Here is a 17,146-nt window from a genome sequence, read left to right as displayed (position 1 = left end):
TCAATTTGTGCGTGTGTAATCAGATCTACAAATGTGTAAAAAAAAAATCTGTGTGTATTTCAATTTGTGCGTGTAATCCAGATCTACAAATGTGTAAAAAAAAATCTGTGTGTGTATTTCAATTTGTGCGTGTAACAGATCTACAAATGTGTAAAAAAAAACTGTGTGTGTGTATTTCAATTTGTGCGTGTGTAATCAGATCTACAAATGTGTAAAAAAAAAATCTGTGTGTATTTCAATTTGTGCGTGTGTAATCAGATCTACAAATGTGTAAAAAAAAAATCTGTGTGTATTTCAATTTGTGCGTGTGTAATCAGATCTACAAATGTGTAAAAAAAAATCTGTGTGTATTTCAATTTGTGCGTGTGTAATCAGATCTACAAATGTGTAAAAAAAAAAATCTGTGTGTATTTCAATTTGTGCGTGTAACCAGATCTACAAATGTGTAAAAAATCTCTGTGTGTGTAAACATATTTGCAAATTTGTATTTCGATCTATGTGTATGTAACCAGATCTACAAATGTGTAAAAAAAAAAAATCTGTGTGTATTTCAATTTGTGCGTGTGTAATCAGATCTACAAATGTGTAAAAAATCTCTGTGTGTGTAAACATATTTGTAAATGTGTATTTCAATCTATGTGTATGTAACCACATCCACAAATGTGTTAAAAAAAAATCTGTGTGCATACTTCGATTCATGTGTATGTACCAGAGCCACAAATGTGTAAAAAAAAAAAGTCAGTGTGTGTGTGTGTGTGTGTGTGTGTATTGGATGTGTTCTTACACATGACTTTTGCTACAGTCCTGCCACGTTAGATCTGTAAATGTGTGCAGCAATTTGTGTGTATGGAGACTTGTCTGTGCAGCCGTGGCTATTCAGCTTCACACCACCAGGGGGCGCAAGCACCGATGATATCTTTCATCCCTCTATATATTACTTTTTCATCTATACATTGAAAGCCAAGCTGCCTCTCTGTGTGTGTGTGTGTGTGGGTGCGCGTGTGTGTGTGTGTGTGTGTGTGTGTGTGTGTGTGTGTGTGTGTGTGTGTGTGTGTGTGTGTGTGTGTGTGTGTGTGTGTAACTTCCATCATGGAGAAACTGGGGAGAGCTGACATTTGGTTTGATATGCTTATGTATTTAGCTCAAGGATGAATGCCACGAAATCGGAACGTTGATAGGACTAATATTTTTGGAGAAATTACTAATAATAACTCACAACAGTGAACAATGGACATTGATAGCATCATTAATCAGTCCCTGTTAACCAGACAAGCTCCAAACAAAGAAATATCTCAGCCTTGCCAGTTGTAAAATATGACATCAACTAAATGTGCCAAATAATAAACACAATTATTCACAAAGGTTTCTCATTTTAATTTCCAGCACTTTCATTTAAAATCATTATTGAAACTTTGCGTAATTTATGCACCCTTGTAAAAATGTCAGCTACCTATTTTATAAAATACTACCCAATCTGGAGACTGCGGATCCCCACGGCCAGCGCGCTACTTTAAAATAACCATGCTAGTTTATTTTAAATGAAAACAGTACTTGTCCTTTACTTATCTTTTTTCCAGGTAATTGCGTTCTCCATTTGTGTTTAAAGTCAACTTGGCAGGTTTTACAGAATGCAGATTGCATTATGCCATCACTAGTCTCCATTTTGTTTCCCTTCACATTTTTGGTTCTTCAGATATGTACAAAGCTCCATTTCACAAAAATGATGGTTCTTAAATGTAGCCTACATTAGCGCCCAAGAGACTGTGGATTGGGGAGCAACCACTGATTCCTTTTCTTTTTCTTCAGTCCTCCAGCTATGCTGCAAAATGCTGAAGGTGGAGTAAGTATGTCCTTTTTGGACTACTGTATCAACATGGCGGTGCAACATGTCTGCTTCCATGAGGGGGGCCACTCCCATTTAGATTTTAAGGGCTCATTCTGAGCTTGTGAAAATGTATCACTTCATTTTTTGGGAAAGTATACAGTACTGAACAGAGGATAATGAATGCTATATTCCATTGTTGCTAATAGTAAATGCCTAAATCCTGCACACTGTAGCTTTAACAGTAGTTATTTGATCTTTGCCGCTACAGAACAATATTGAGATTCAGCACCCACTGAGACAGATCAGTCTTTATTCTGAACTTCCCACTCAAAGGACACCATCTACAATTAGAAGAAGAACTTGAAAACTATTTAGCATGTTTAAACAATACAACCATACTCAACTTTTTTGCACTGCAAAGGTCATTTGGTGAAATCTGTTGAAATAAATTTGTTGTTAAATGATGGTAATCACAGTAATGGTGGTGTTCTTGATGAATGCGTGGTGTTGCTGCTGGAGCTGACATTAACATCTCTCTTGATTTATGAATGTGCAATTTGGCAATGCTGCAAAGACAAGCGATACAATTCATTAAGGGACAAAGTGTACATGTAATGTGTTTGTAAAGAGTTAAAAAAATTCATAAAGTAAAAGTAAGAAACTAACCGTTCATTGCAGTGTGTTTCTGAATAAAATATTCCCGTCAGTAATATGTGCCATGACATTCAATTAGCTTAGTGTTAGCTTGATCACTTGGGTCGGCTGTATTATTGACCTAGCCATGCTACCACATTGGCATTTGGGAAAACAGAATTCTGGCAGTTCAGTTTATTTATATCGCACAAAATCACAACACAAGTTGTTCTAAGGTGCTTCACAAGAATAAGGTCTCACCTTACCAACCCCACCCCCCGAGCAAGCACATACTTAGGCAACAGTGGTAAAGGAAAAACTCCCTCAGGCATTTTTTTGATTGTAGGACGAAACCTCAAGCAGACCAGATTCAGAGGGGTGACAACCTGCTATGTCTGTTCTAACAGTTACAAGTTTTATACAAAGGTTGTACAAAGCTGAAGAAACAGGAAACAGAAAAAAACAGAATAACATCAAAAACAAAGTCCATGACTGAGATGAGCACACAAGCAATTGCATCATAGGCAGGGGGTCATCGAGGGCCAGTGTCCATCCATCACGTCATCAGTGGGCCTGTCCTCCTGGTAGAATATATTCCAAAAGCAGACTGCAGTGTGCTGCATCAGCTTCAGCCCTGGCATGTTATGGTCAATCCAGCGCCCTGTGTTGTGCAGCTCTCATCCTTCTGTGATATCATCAGTACCTCAGAGTCTGAGGTGGGACGAAGTCACCATCAAGTCACTCAGTCATGAATCAGCAAGTTCCAAGTTAAGTCTCAAGTCAGCTTGCAAACAATTGGTGGTCATTATGACTTGAGTGACTTGATGGTGACTTCGTCCCACCTCTGCCTCAGACAGAGAGAAAAGAGCAGAATCAATCAGCCACAGACCCGGCGCCACGAGGGGGCGTTTGGGGGCGACGCCCCCTCATGTCATCAACCCCGCCCCTCAGATGTGAGAGTTATCAAAAATAAAAAAAGTGATGGGCTAGTGGTTAAGGTGTTGGGCTTGAGTCCAGAAGATCATGGGTTCAAATCCCCGCCTGACTGGAAAATCATTCAGGGCCCTTGGGCAAGGCCTTTAATCCCCTATTGCTCCCGGTGTGTAGTGAGCGCCTTGTATGGCAGCACCCTGACATCGGGGTGAATGTGAAGCATAATTGTAAAGCGCTTTGAGCCTCTGATGCAGATGGAAAAGCGCTATATAAATGCAGTCCATTTACCATTTAAGTGCCCTCCACTGACTTCAGCCAATGACGATTTACATGTCAATTTAGCGGCAAATTTGATTCAAATAATATTATATACACTGCGCTCAAACATTCTGCAAGTGTATGAATAACAATACACTCAACAAATTCTCAAAAAACATTTCTGTTCCCCTTTAAAGTAATTCATTCATAACCCCACTTTTCTACAGTATGGACAGGAGACCACATAAAACAGTTGTTGTCAGTGTACTACGACTAACTGGATATTACTATGTAGGACATATTATGTAAACCAAGTCTACTTATTACAATCATGGTTCTCTGCACTACTTTGTACAGTGCATCCCCATATGGAAAAGATATACATAAATTTTATGAAGTTTGTATCTGTTCTATCTGGAACTTGTAAGTAATGCATGTGACAGTCAAACCAGATATAAGATCCTTAGTAAATTTGTACAATATGTGACTTATATAAATTGGGAACTTAAAAGAATAATATAACAGTAATTCCACATACAGAATCCTTAGTAGACGTGTGTAATATCAAACTGAGACTTATAAGCACAATGCATGTCAAATATAAAGTTTATTACTGGAACTGATGTAATTTCTTGTAAGTTTTTTCTATTTCTTTTCCATATGGGTCATTACATTAACTTCACACATTTTTTAATGTATCATCAGTGTGCAAGAAATAAATATTCTAAAGTAAACTGCACTCCTTTGGGGACAAAAAGTGACTTACTAGAGCAGCTGAGCCACATGGTGGCGCCCTATTCAAGAATATGATCACACATAAACATCTACTGGGACAGTACAGTATGTATATTACAGAGTGAACCTCACATTTTTAGACTTACTGTGGATTTTGGTGTCTTCTTCTTTTCTGAAGTTTGATTACAGCTTGAAAACGCTTTTCTCAAAGAGTATTTTGTAGCCGTAAATGGACTGTAACCAGTTTAAATACAGTAGAACATTACACAACACAGATTTTCATCATTAACCTGGCACATTGTAATATTTCTTTTATTTTTAACAGGTGGACTGGGTATCCTTTTTATACTGTTTCTCTATATGTTATATGTTGTTATACTGTTTTTAATACTGTTATACCTAATACTTTTATACATTTATCTACTCAAGAGCTCTGCACAAGAATTCCAATGTACCCAAACATTGCGTGCGAATACAAATGGCAAATAAAGTTTCTATCTATCTCTATGTAGAAAATAACAACAGCATGAATCTTTCAGGATTCTCTTCCAGCACACTTTAAAGATAAAATGTGGAAAATGTCATAAACATTTAAAGCACTGGATGATATCCCTGTAAACTTAGTAGTGTTTCAGTTTATCCTTAATGGCTGTTGAGGTGTGAAGAGAAGCTGAAAGAAAATAGGAGTAGGTTTTGCTTTTCTTTTCCGTCAACGATGTGGATGCTGGTTGGTAACAAAAACGAAACATGTCACTAAGTTCTAGCAAGCCAATATTAAAATCAAAGAAACATTATTTATTGATTGCTGCAGACCTTTCAGACTTTCATAGCCTTCACAAGAGTTACACAAAATTATGTTTTTGCTGCAACTCTTAAAAATAAGATTATCAACATGACTAATGACTAAGTTATTTCATTAAAGACGTTAAAAACACATCAAATTGAGTAAAATTAACGTGTTGCATTTTGACCCACTGTGTGTGTCAAATGCCTGCCTTAGAACGGCTCCACATTTCCTGTGAACACTGCAGATCAACTGCTTGCCCTGCCTCCTCCTCCTCGTCCTCCTCCTAGTAAAACTCCTCAGCGCAGACAGTTGGTCCTGAGACATTCACACAACTTTAAATCCAAACCCTATGACCTCACTTTCAGGATTTGACTTGGCTTCTTCACCTTCAGCGGCTGTTTTTCAGTCAGCGCTGTCACCATGAGCAGCTTCTGCAGCAGGCTGACTCATTAGAGGTAAGTTCAATTACTCAACTGATTCTGATACTTTTATCCAGCAAAGAGGTAATATTTACCTTATTAGAATTATGTTGGTAAAGAGCTGTGACATAGAAACAATGTTTAGTTTCTAAGGTATAGTGTCCAAAGTGCAGACTTCCCTTATTTTGGGAATCTAACACTATTTTGTCAGCTTTGTTCGTGTAATTAGGGCTTATGCTCCACTGAACTTATACAAAAGGATTATCAAATGTCTTGGCGGGACCAGTTTTGCACAAATCCCTGCTTTCTTTTCCCTTATTTGTTCTTAAATTTACTTGCCTGAAATCTCTGTTAATGAGTAAACGTTGGGAATTTGGACACAGCAGTGAACTCTTTGTTTACCCTTAGGAAGGAGATCAGTTCTCTGCAGGGCTGTTGTATTGCACTGGGACCTGTCCAGCTGTGCTCTGGACTGACGGGACAGGAAAACAAAGAGGACACAGACATATTGAGACTATGGATACTGGCAATGATGTGGATCTATCCAACAATAACATTACCCCATTGTGGAGACGCCGCACAGGCAACCGAAACAGTCCACGAGACTCAGACAAACCCAAACCACGACCTCTGAGTTACCACCTAAATGGTGTTTTGACAACAGACTTCCCTGTGGAGGAAAACACCTGTTCCTTTTCCTTGAGCCAACCTGTCGAGAAGCTGGCGGTCACACCACCCGACAGGAATAGAGTGGTATTGAAGCATGTTCTACATAAACCCTCCAAGAAGTCTAGGATTGTCCGGAGCATTACCATTGGGCAATTCTCCAGTGGACGCCGGTCAATGTCCACATTTAAATCACAGGATGGTAAAACGGCATCACTAGATGATGGACTGTGCAATGGGGATTATGTGTTGGAGAAAACCACAAATGGAGTAACAGTATGGCCTGAAACGTGCCTTCAAGACCACCAGAGACATAGAACTGATCCAGTGAATCTGAACTCAGAAGAGAGCATACTGCATTTGTAATGGAATCATCATCACCTAAAGCTACTTCTCACAACCAACCCTGTCTTGTCCCATCTCCACAAATCGTGAATAACAGTTGCTACATCCACCATGATCTGTCCTCCCCTACAACTGACCACAGCCCCTTTCCTCCTGCCCGCAATACTCCTACCCCCTCCTGCAGCTCCACTGTAAGTATATCCTCTCTCTCTTCTCTCAGTTCCTCAGACCCCCCAACCCCGTGCTCTCCATCCCCAGGAGAAAGCACATCTCCACGGACCATCTTTGTCCTCATCTCACTCCACACAAGAAACCCGGCATGCCTCTTCCCCTTGTTCCTCCTCTTCCACATCAACCTCTCCATCTATTTCTCCCCCTCCTGCCATCATTCTCAGCACCCACAGCCCAGCTGCCCTGAAGATGGGCACCCAGCAACTTATTCCTAAAGGACTTGCATCTGATATACGTCTGAGCAAGGCACCCACCTCTGGGCTACAAGGCCAAAGTTTGACAGGGCTATTGAGTTTGGATACCTCCAAGAGATCACTGAAAACCCGCAGCCTGGTGGAAACAGGTGATACTTTTCCACGGGAGGTTCTGGGGGACATGATGAAGGGACATATGAGGAAAGTGAGAACCAAGAACCTCTATCTAGAGGCTTAAGGAGTAAATCTTACAGGAGAGCTGTAGTGACGAGTACGGAGGGAGAAGCCCCATCTGTAGGCCACAAGGCTCATCAGATAACCTGGGCTGCTGTCAAAGGACTACACAGAGACAAAACTGTTGTTTCAGATGAGTCTGACAGTCTTGGTACTATAACACCCACCAGCCCTCAGACAGCCAAACCCGCCAGTCCCAGCACAGCCAAGCCCGCCATCCCTAGGACAGCCAAGCTTGCCAGCCACAGGACAACCAAGTCCCCCAGTCCCATGAGAGCCAAACCTGCGAGTCCCGGGACAGATACGCCCGACAGCCCCTTGACTGCAAAACCCACCAGCCCCGGGACAGTAATTCCTGCCAGCCCTGGGACTGGAAAGTCATCAAGTAGTGGGACAACAACACCTACTACCTCTGGAACAGCCATGCCTGTCAGTCCTGGGAAAACCAAAGTGAGTAAACATGCTCTTTACCATAAACATTTTGGATTATTATACACATTTGACTCTATAAAACAGATTTTAGAGGAACTAATCATTTGAAATCAATTGTAACATTTGTTTATAGTGTAATTCCACTAAGAATGCTTGTTTCGAAACTTGACAATCAATATGAAAAGTAAAGACAACGCTTTCAGCATGAACATGGGTTTTGCTTAGTATTTTGCAGTTTCTTTATAGGCACATAGGAAATTTCACATCTTGTTGAGGTGTTATTCACCTGACTGGATGATATATGACATTATATGTACATGAGATTTACTTTGATTTTTCAATACTGGGGTGAAGTTTATGTTATAAAATTATAATACGGACAGAACATTGTGGAACAAACAGTATCAGACATTAGGACAGCCTTAGAAGGAAACTGTGGATGGTGGCTAGATATGACGTAATACTAAACCATGTACAAACATAGACACTCGGGCTCTGTAACAGGATCAGGATCACTGAAAGAATTCTGGAAACAGGGCATGAAAAGGTGATAGATGCAGACTTGCTTATCATATCTTATACGCTTGTGTAGACCTTCAAAACTTGTAGACGACATCACTCTACACGTGCCTTGTTTCTCTTTCAGAGTCCCGATAAAAAGAAAGTTTTGACCACTCAGAACACATTTGACAGTGAAGGTGAGAAAGATTTTCAGTTTTCACAACACATTTTCCTTTATCTTACCTTTTAATCATATGTTTTGTCTCATGATTAAACTCTACAAATTTGCTTTTTGCCCTAAAAATACCACATAGAGGATGTTTTGTGAAAAACCATTATTTTGTGTTTTCCAGAAGAAGAGCTGTACCAGTATTACCAGGAAAGGCCTTACACAATGACTCTGATGAGGATGCTGATTCCAAGGAAATTAAACCTGTTAAAGGCATTGTTGTGCAGTACAAACCAATCCGCACCTCTTGGAGCCAACTCACTGTGGTTAGACATGACACACACTGAATTACGGGTGCTTCTGTTCTCCTCCCTGTGTCTTTTTCACTCCCTCTCTATACCAGTAGGCAAATGAAATTCTGCACTCAGTGGCAGCTGGAGGTTGGAATGCTAAAGTTCTTAAGAATGCTGTCATATCCACTTTGGCTGCGACCCATACCCATCCTCCCCCTCTTTCTGAGCTTCATTGGGCCTCACTGTGTTTCTCAGGGAGTAGAGAAGCAGATCATCCAAAACGGTGGGAGACAGAGAGTATAACACAAGGACAGGAAGTTGGGAAGCACTACTGGACATATTGCCAGAGTGTTGACAAAATTCTGCAGATTTGTCACGCTGCAAATATGCTTAAATTGTTGACTCTGGAAAGTAGTCTGGTGGCTTTGCATTACATAATGTAGCTCAGGATGGGACTGATGGCTGTGGGAATACAGAGGAAGCAAGTGGTCTAATATAATTTTCTACTTAACTCTTGTTGTTCTATTGATTGGTGTAGATGTATTTTTGGCTGCATCTGAAACCGTTGGATGAAGATGTGGACTCTGTTAAATGATGAAATTGCTTATAAAAGTGTATGTTAAGGTGAAGACTGCAAATTGAGAAAGTTACAGTACACTAAATTGAGCAGGACAATTTCACTTACTCCTCCATCGCATCTGCATCTGTTACTAGTGGAGCAATCCTGATAGTTCACACTCTTTACTTGAGCATGTGAGACTGTCATGCGAGGCTCTCCGTCTGCTTTCACTTTCGCTGTGCGTAATGGTGCAGGGCGCATTGGAGGAGTTAGGGGCTATTCAAATGGGCCAATTAGTAAGATATCACTCCTGAAAACGATCTTTGGTTTATCACGTGAGGTAAATCTGCCCTATGATTGGATTTTGGAAAATCACGTGACGATGAACCAAATCCGGTTGGACACACATTGCACACATCATCACACAGCGTCTATGAGGAGTACAACGATGGCCGACGGTGGATTGAAAGTCCACAGAGTTAACTTTTCAGCAAAAAGAAAGTTTCTATCTCATATCATTAAAAGGTTATTGATAATTTAGTAAAGCTTGGTCCCAGCCATCGTATGTGACGGCGTCGGCCCCAGAGGGTTAAGAATAATTCACAATGCAGGGTATCAGGATCATACCAACTCATTGTTCATTAAATCGAAGATATTAAAACTTTATCATATGATTTCATTCAAGACTGTTCAATTGATGTATAAAGCAGAAAATAAGCAATTACCATTTATAATTCAAGAATATTTTACGCAAAGAGAAGGAATGTATAATTTACGGGGTTCGTATCATTTGAAAATTGCTGGTGCTAGGACGACCAGGAAATGCTTCTGTGTCTCCATTTGTGGTCCTAAAAAATGGAATAATCTACCTGAGAAACTCAAGCAATGTCCAGATATCAAACGTTCAAACATTTATACAAAGATATGGTATTCTATATGATATGTATTAGATGAAAGTGGTTGAGTTGTGTTGTATGAAGGTGTTCTACTTGAACCTTTCCTACTGAAATATGTGGGTGGTAACTAGCATGCATTGGGAGCTGTTTGGGAAATGTTTGTTTTCTTTTAATTGTACACTCAACAAAAATATAAACGCAACACTTTTGGTTTTGCTCCCATTTCGTATGAGATGAACTCAAAGATCTAAAACTTTTTCCACATACACAATATCACCATTTCCCTCAAATATTGTTCACAAACCAGTCTAAATCTGTGATAGTGAGCACTTCTCCTTTGCTGAGATAATCCATCCCACTTCACAGGTGTGCCATATCAAGATGCTGATTAGACACCATGATTAGTGCACAGGGTGCCTTAGACTGTCCACAATAAAAGGCCACTCTGAAAGGTGCAGTTTTATCACACAGCACAATGCCACAGATGTTGCAAGATTTGAGGGAGCGTGCAATTGGCATGCTGAAAGCAGGAATGTCAACCAGAGCTGTTGCTCGTGTATTGAATGTTCATTTCTCTATCATAAGCCGTCTCCAAAGGCGTTTCAGAGAATTTGGCAGTACATCCAACCAGCCTCACAACCGCAGACCACGTGTAACCACACCAGCCCAGGACCTCCACATCCAGCATGTTCACCTCCAAGATCGTCTGAGACCAGCCACTCGGACAGCTGCTGAAACAATCGGTTTGCATAACCAAAGAATTTCTGCACAAACTGTCAGAAACCGTCTCAGGGAAGCTCATCTGCATGCTCGTCGTCCTCATCGGGTCTCGACCTGACTCCAGTTCATAGTCGTAACCGACTTGAGTGGGCAAATGCTCACATTCGCTGGCGTTTGGCATGTTGGAGAGGTGTTCTCTTCACGGATGAATCCCGGTTCACACTGTTCAGATGGCAGACAGCGTGTGTGGCGTCGTGTGGGTGAGCGGTTTTCTGATGTCATTGTTGTGGATCGAGTGGCCCATGGTGACGGTGGGATTATGGTATGGGCAGGTGTCTGTTATGGACAAAGAACACAGGTGCATTTTATTGATGACATTTTGAATGCACAGAGATACCGTGACGAGATCCTGAGGCCCATTGTTGTGCCATACATCCAAGAACATCACCTCATGTTGCAGCAGGATAATGCACGGCCCCATGTTGCAAGGATCTGTACACAATTCTTGGAAGCTGAAAATGTCCCAGTTCTTGCATGGCTGGCATACTCACCGGACATGTCACCCACTGAGCATGTTTGGGATGCTCTGGACCGGCGTTTGACAACCTGATCAACTCTATGCGAAGGAGATGTGTTGCACTGCATGAGGCAAATGGTGGTCACACCAGATACTGACTAGTATCCCCCCCAATAAAACAAAACTGCACCTTTCAGAGTGGCCTTTTATTGTGGACAGTCTAAGGCACACCTGTGCACTAATCATGGTGTCTAATCAGCATCCTGATATGGCACACCTGTGAGGTGGGATGGATTATCTCAGCAAAGGAGAAGTGCTCACTATCACAGATTTAGACTGGTTTGTGAACAATATTTGAGGGAAATGGTGATATTGTGTATGTGAAAAAAGTTTTAGATCTTTGAGTTCATCTCATACAAAATGGGAGCAAAACCAAAAGTGTTGCGTTTATATTTTTGTTGAGTGTAATTATGAGCTGCTGTTGTTCAGATTTTGTTTAGAAATTAACAATTATGGACAGGCACATACGCCTGGTTTGACTTCATTGAGGGGTGTAGGCATTGATAAGCTTTGCTTCTGCCTATGCCTTTAGGCACCATGTACATTGTTTATTTTTTTCTTACTGTCTTTTTTCTTTGACTACTTTATTTCTGAGTTTTTTTGTTGTTGTTGTATATGAGTGAAATTTTGTTGCGTGGGTGTCTAATAAATTTATTTCAATTCAGTTCAAAGAACCAGAACAGATTGTGAATGAAAAGAGCTTTATTTACAAAAAAAATAAAGAGATGCTGGAGGAAGACTGCTGAGCCGAGACCGGGCCCACATGTTGTGGTGGAAGTTCAAGAGCCATAGAGCACAGATGGACAGACTTGGGAGTCTGAGAATGAGCTGGAGTCCTGGAGTATATGGAGATGGAACCAGGCCAGGTGGGATGCAGAGAGACGAGGAACTAGGAGGACGGAGGAGAACAGAGGTGAGTGACTGCACTCGTAATGTTGGAAGCCTTAACCAACAAACACTTCACTGAAGGCTTATACAGGAATGTTCTCAGGTTCAGGAATAAAGTTCACTGTCTAGGAAATAAGGTTATCTGTTCAAGAATTCTTCACAGTTCATGAATTATCTTCAGAGGTCAGATGCTGCCCGTCTTGTGTGTGACACAGTTCCAGTTAAGCAGTACTTGACTTTAGAAACAACTTGGAAAATTCTTAGCTGTTGTGCATCAGAGCTCATACAGTTCTTGGAATTAGTTGTTGGTACTAGTTCTTGGAAACAGTTCTTATTCATGCACATTCATATTCAGGAACAGCATGGAGAACGGGATCTCATGAAATGCAGGAACTTAACTGAAGCATTACAGAGCTATGCGCTCTGCAGCTGAGGGCCGTGGTGCAGATAGTCATGGAGCCAGGAGGCTATGCGAAATGGAAGCCACGCAGGAGGATGTCTGGAATCATCAGAGAAAACAATGGGCTCTAATACAGAAATTTGAGTCAGCCAGGTTACCTTGGAATAACCTGCGGAAAGCCCCGACGTCAGAGTGCATGGAAGCGGCAGGAATGACGACGTGTAGAATCTGACATGGTCAAGGTCACGGGTTCATCATGGAAGGCTCGCGGAGGAGCTGAATCCGGCCGGTCAGGGTCACGGAGTCACGGAAGACTCTCATGGGTCAGGATCAAAAAGACTCTGACAAAGTCTGAGCTCAGAGCCCGGGTTTAAGTAGCCGGCTCATAATCAGGAGCTCACGAACATCAGGTGAGAGGATGATGAGCTGTGATGAGCTGTAGGTGTTCCGCAGCCTGCAGTGCACCACGTGGAGGGAAAACAGACAACTACACACAAGGTTAAAAAAAAGGGCATCACAATTTGTGTACTAAGCTTATAAGCCAAGTCCATGCCAATATTTGTATATATTTGAGCCTGTATGAACCTGTGTGGATTAGAGGAGATCCAAAATACTGTAAATTCAAATTTTTGCACCCAATCCTTGTCTTTTTAGAGTTTTTAATGATGTATGCTGTACAGTCATTACACCCTGGCAAAACAATAACACAAAGACATCATTAAAAGCCCAAAATTATGATGACATCCATGCCCGTGATGAGTGTATGTAATCTTCCAACCACAACTGTATGTACTTATCATCATTATTTATTCTTCACGTCTGAGGACTGACAGGAACAGGTTCACACAAATCAGAATGACTGCATTAAAGACTTTTACTGTTTGGTCCTTAAAATCTAAGATATATTAAACAATCTGTAAATGAGCCTACTGTCATATTTAGATACTTTTAATGATCTGTGGAGTGTTGTAATTTAGCCTCTACCAGTATACATTTAGAATTAATAGCACAATTGGGCAGCATGGTAGCTTAGTGGGTAGCACTGTTGCCTCACAGCAAGAAGGTCATGGGATTGATTCCTCCTGTGGCCCTTTCTGTGTGTATTTTGCATGTGTTTATCTGGGTTCCCTCCGGCTTCCTCCCACATTCAAAACACATGCAGGTTAGGTGGATTGAAAACTTTAAATTATCCGTAGGTGTGCGTGCAGGTGTAAATGTGTTTATTTGTCGACATGCGGCCCTGTGACAGACTGGCACCCTGTCCAGGGTGTACCCCGCCTCATGCCCTATGATGGCTGGGATAGGCTCCAGCCCCCTGCGACCATTAATTGAAGTAAGTGATTGAACATGAGTGAGTGAGTGAGCACTCACAGTTTCTTAAAATTGACCAAGAGCTCACTGTGTTAACTATAGTTTGGAGGATTGTAACCTAATGTTCCTTTTGTCTAAAATCATTGAATGGGCCATATTTCCTATACTGTAAGACCTATAAATAGCAAACTTGCTGTGTGAGTACTTTCTGTGAGAGCTGCGTATTATATCAGGCTGCTGTGACCTTGATCTTTGACCCATGTCATAGAAATTATTTGTCCTGCCTGTCATATTCTCGATAGTGTAAGTTCTACTGGTACTGTTCCTTCACAATGCAGTGTTCCTATTCGCCCAATAACTCCAGAAGCAATTCTATCTGATAAACCTTTAAAACCTGGTATTACATTCTTCATCTGGGGCAGCATGGTGACCAAATGTCCAATGCACTTCCCTCCAAAACAGAAGGTTCGCAGAAAAAAAAAACAACAAAACCCTTGCTTATTTGTTTATTATCCATGCCATGTAAAGTTGTGTCACAGAGGGCATCTGGCATAATACTTGTGCCAAATCGACATGCAGCTCAATATCAGATCTGCTGTGGTGACCTCGAGTGAAAAGGACTTTTAATGCAGCCTTACTAGCAGTTATCTGCGAAGGACAGCAGGTGGGACAGTTCTGTCATCTTTTTACAGTAGTATAATGTTGTATGTTTCTGGAGGCACACTGTCAATTAACAGTAGATTAATAGAGAGGTTGTATGACCTATTTCTCAACTCATTTGACATTACGCGACCTCTGTACCTGGACCCCAACACACGCTTAGTTAGGGTCCTATCTCACTGGGTGCCACCCTTCTGTCAGTTCAATTGCAAGGGTGTTGCCAGCATTGCGCGTGGATTTTGAATTTTTCAAAGTTGGCGAGGTGACAAGGCTCCTCACAGTATGCTCCCAGCGCCATCACTGCTGTCATGCAACTCTCTGAATGTACTCACTGTGACTTCTAATATGAGAAATTCATATGAGAACTGTGGGGGCAGCTGGACCACACTCACAAGCTGTGGGGGATCATGCCACCCATGTGTGTGTATGGGATCAGAGATGATTGGAGAGAAACAGCTACTTCTGGAAGTGGCTGAACTGCTGTCAGCCTGGCCATTGCAGTGGACATCAGGACTTCTGGACTTATGCATTTAAAGTTTTTTTTCTTTCTTTCTTTTTTGTTTGTTTTTTATTGAGGCAGCACAGTGCTGCTTTTAATATTTTTTTATCTGGAGTGCCCCAACCCCCCCCCCCCCCCCCCCCCCCGGAGGATGTGCGATGAGAGTTTTTTAATGTTCTCATTGAGGAACACACAATCAGAGGAACTATGATGAGATGCTTTCATTAAATGACACACACTTCTCATTCCCAGCTCCAACAGTGCACATATGTGTCTTTAAACAAGGGAAAACATTCTGCTAAATGCCATGCTGTGGAAATGTGATGCCATATGTCCACAGAAAAACAAAATATTAGAGGATGGAGGAGGACGTATCTGTGCCAAATCAATGTGCAGATCCACCTCGGATCTGCTGTGGTGACCCTAAGTGAAATAAAAAAAAAACAAGAGAACAGCAAATGGTGCTTAAAGTTATTGACAAATAAATCAGGGCAAATCAAATCAAAGCACACACACCTGTGATGGGCTGCTGGACATCACTGCAACACGGAGAAAAGGCTGTTATGTACATTAACGATTGCTGTGCGCGGATGTCGGAGCAGAGGACAAATGAATCATATAAGCATGGATTATATACTGGACTTGGAAGATAGGGCAGTTGATCCAGCAGGTCTGCAAATTGGTGAGTGCACTGTAAGCTTTATTATTATAATTTTGTATTATTTATTTTATTTTGCCATTATTGGGAACAGTGGGTCAACCACATGTCAACGTGTCTTGGTTGGACTGTCTTGGTTGACATGTCTCTGCAACATTGCGTGGCAGTCGGGGACAGTGCCTCTGGATTGACAGACTGGGGTGGTGGTCCCTATGTTTAAGAAGGGGGACCGGAGGGTGTGTTCCAACTACAGGGGGATCACACTCCTCAGCCTCCCAGGTAAGGTCTATTCCAGAGTACTGCAGAAGAGAATTCGACCAATAGTCGAACCTCGGATTCAGGAGGAGCAGTGTAGTTTTCGTCCTGGTCGCGGCATACTGGACCAGCTCTACACCCTCTCACAATAACAGAAAACAAAACCCGATACTAAAGGATAACAGATAATATCACAAATTGAAAGAACAAAATAAATAAGTGATAACTAACTGATAAACAATGAAAACACAGGCTGGCTGAACACAACAAGAATGGAACTGAACCATGGCTAAAGAATGAAAATTAACAAAGAAACAAAGTGGCAAAGCAAAACAGAACAGAGAATTAACACGTGTCAAAAATAAAACAACTAATAAATCAAAGCCGGGGCAGATGGTGAGTAAAAGAAAGAGGGAAAAATGGAATCAAAACCCCGGATCTGGGCTGAAGCCTAACACTATTCTTTGTCAGCGATAGATTTCAATGGCGTAAATTTGCCAAAGATAGAATGTGGAGACATTTTTAACTTCCTTGTTCTGGAAACACATTTCCACACTGGCGAGCAAATTGATTACAAAGCTTTGGAAGCTCACAAATTTCACAAATCGATGGTGGTTGACGTCAAAACCAAAAGTATTGGTGACAACAGACTCTTAGTGTTTGCAAGGGTAAGTTAATGCATTGACATATTCATTTGTGTATCAAAAATTACAACTCACTAAACGTGTTCATTGGAAGTTAGCGCAAAGCAGCTAACAATCATCTCCACTTGTGAAGGAAGTCATTTTTCTCCATATGAAATGTAGTATGAGTTTAGGGGGATTTTTTATTTTTTTTTATCAATTTAGTTTTGATTTAATGACAATGGAAAAGGCTCCTCTCAAGATGATTTACACATTTTACTTCACAGCACTTCAGATTCAATATAAGATTTATTTTATTTTATTTATTTATTTTTTTATGATATAGCTGTAGAATTTGTAAACAATAAACTTAACAGTTATGAAATGAACACCACACACATGCTTGTTTGTTTGTTTCTTTCTTTCTTTCTGGGAGGTTAGCACG

The 17,146-nt window shown here is 41.1% G+C and overlaps 1 pseudogene; it reads left to right on the top strand.

The window, feature by feature from the left end:
* The first annotated feature begins 5,471 nt into the window (after positions 1–5,471).
* Positions 5,472–8,958, top strand: LOC117508983 (annotated as a pseudogene).
* Positions 8,959–17,146: the final 8,188 nt, after the last annotated feature.

Source organism: Thalassophryne amazonica, chromosome 4 (assembly GCF_902500255.1).
Source record: "Thalassophryne amazonica chromosome 4, fThaAma1.1, whole genome shotgun sequence".
NCBI lineage: Eukaryota > Metazoa > Chordata > Actinopteri > Batrachoidiformes > Batrachoididae > Thalassophryne > Thalassophryne amazonica.
This window is presented reverse-complemented; position numbering and strand designations above follow the sequence as displayed.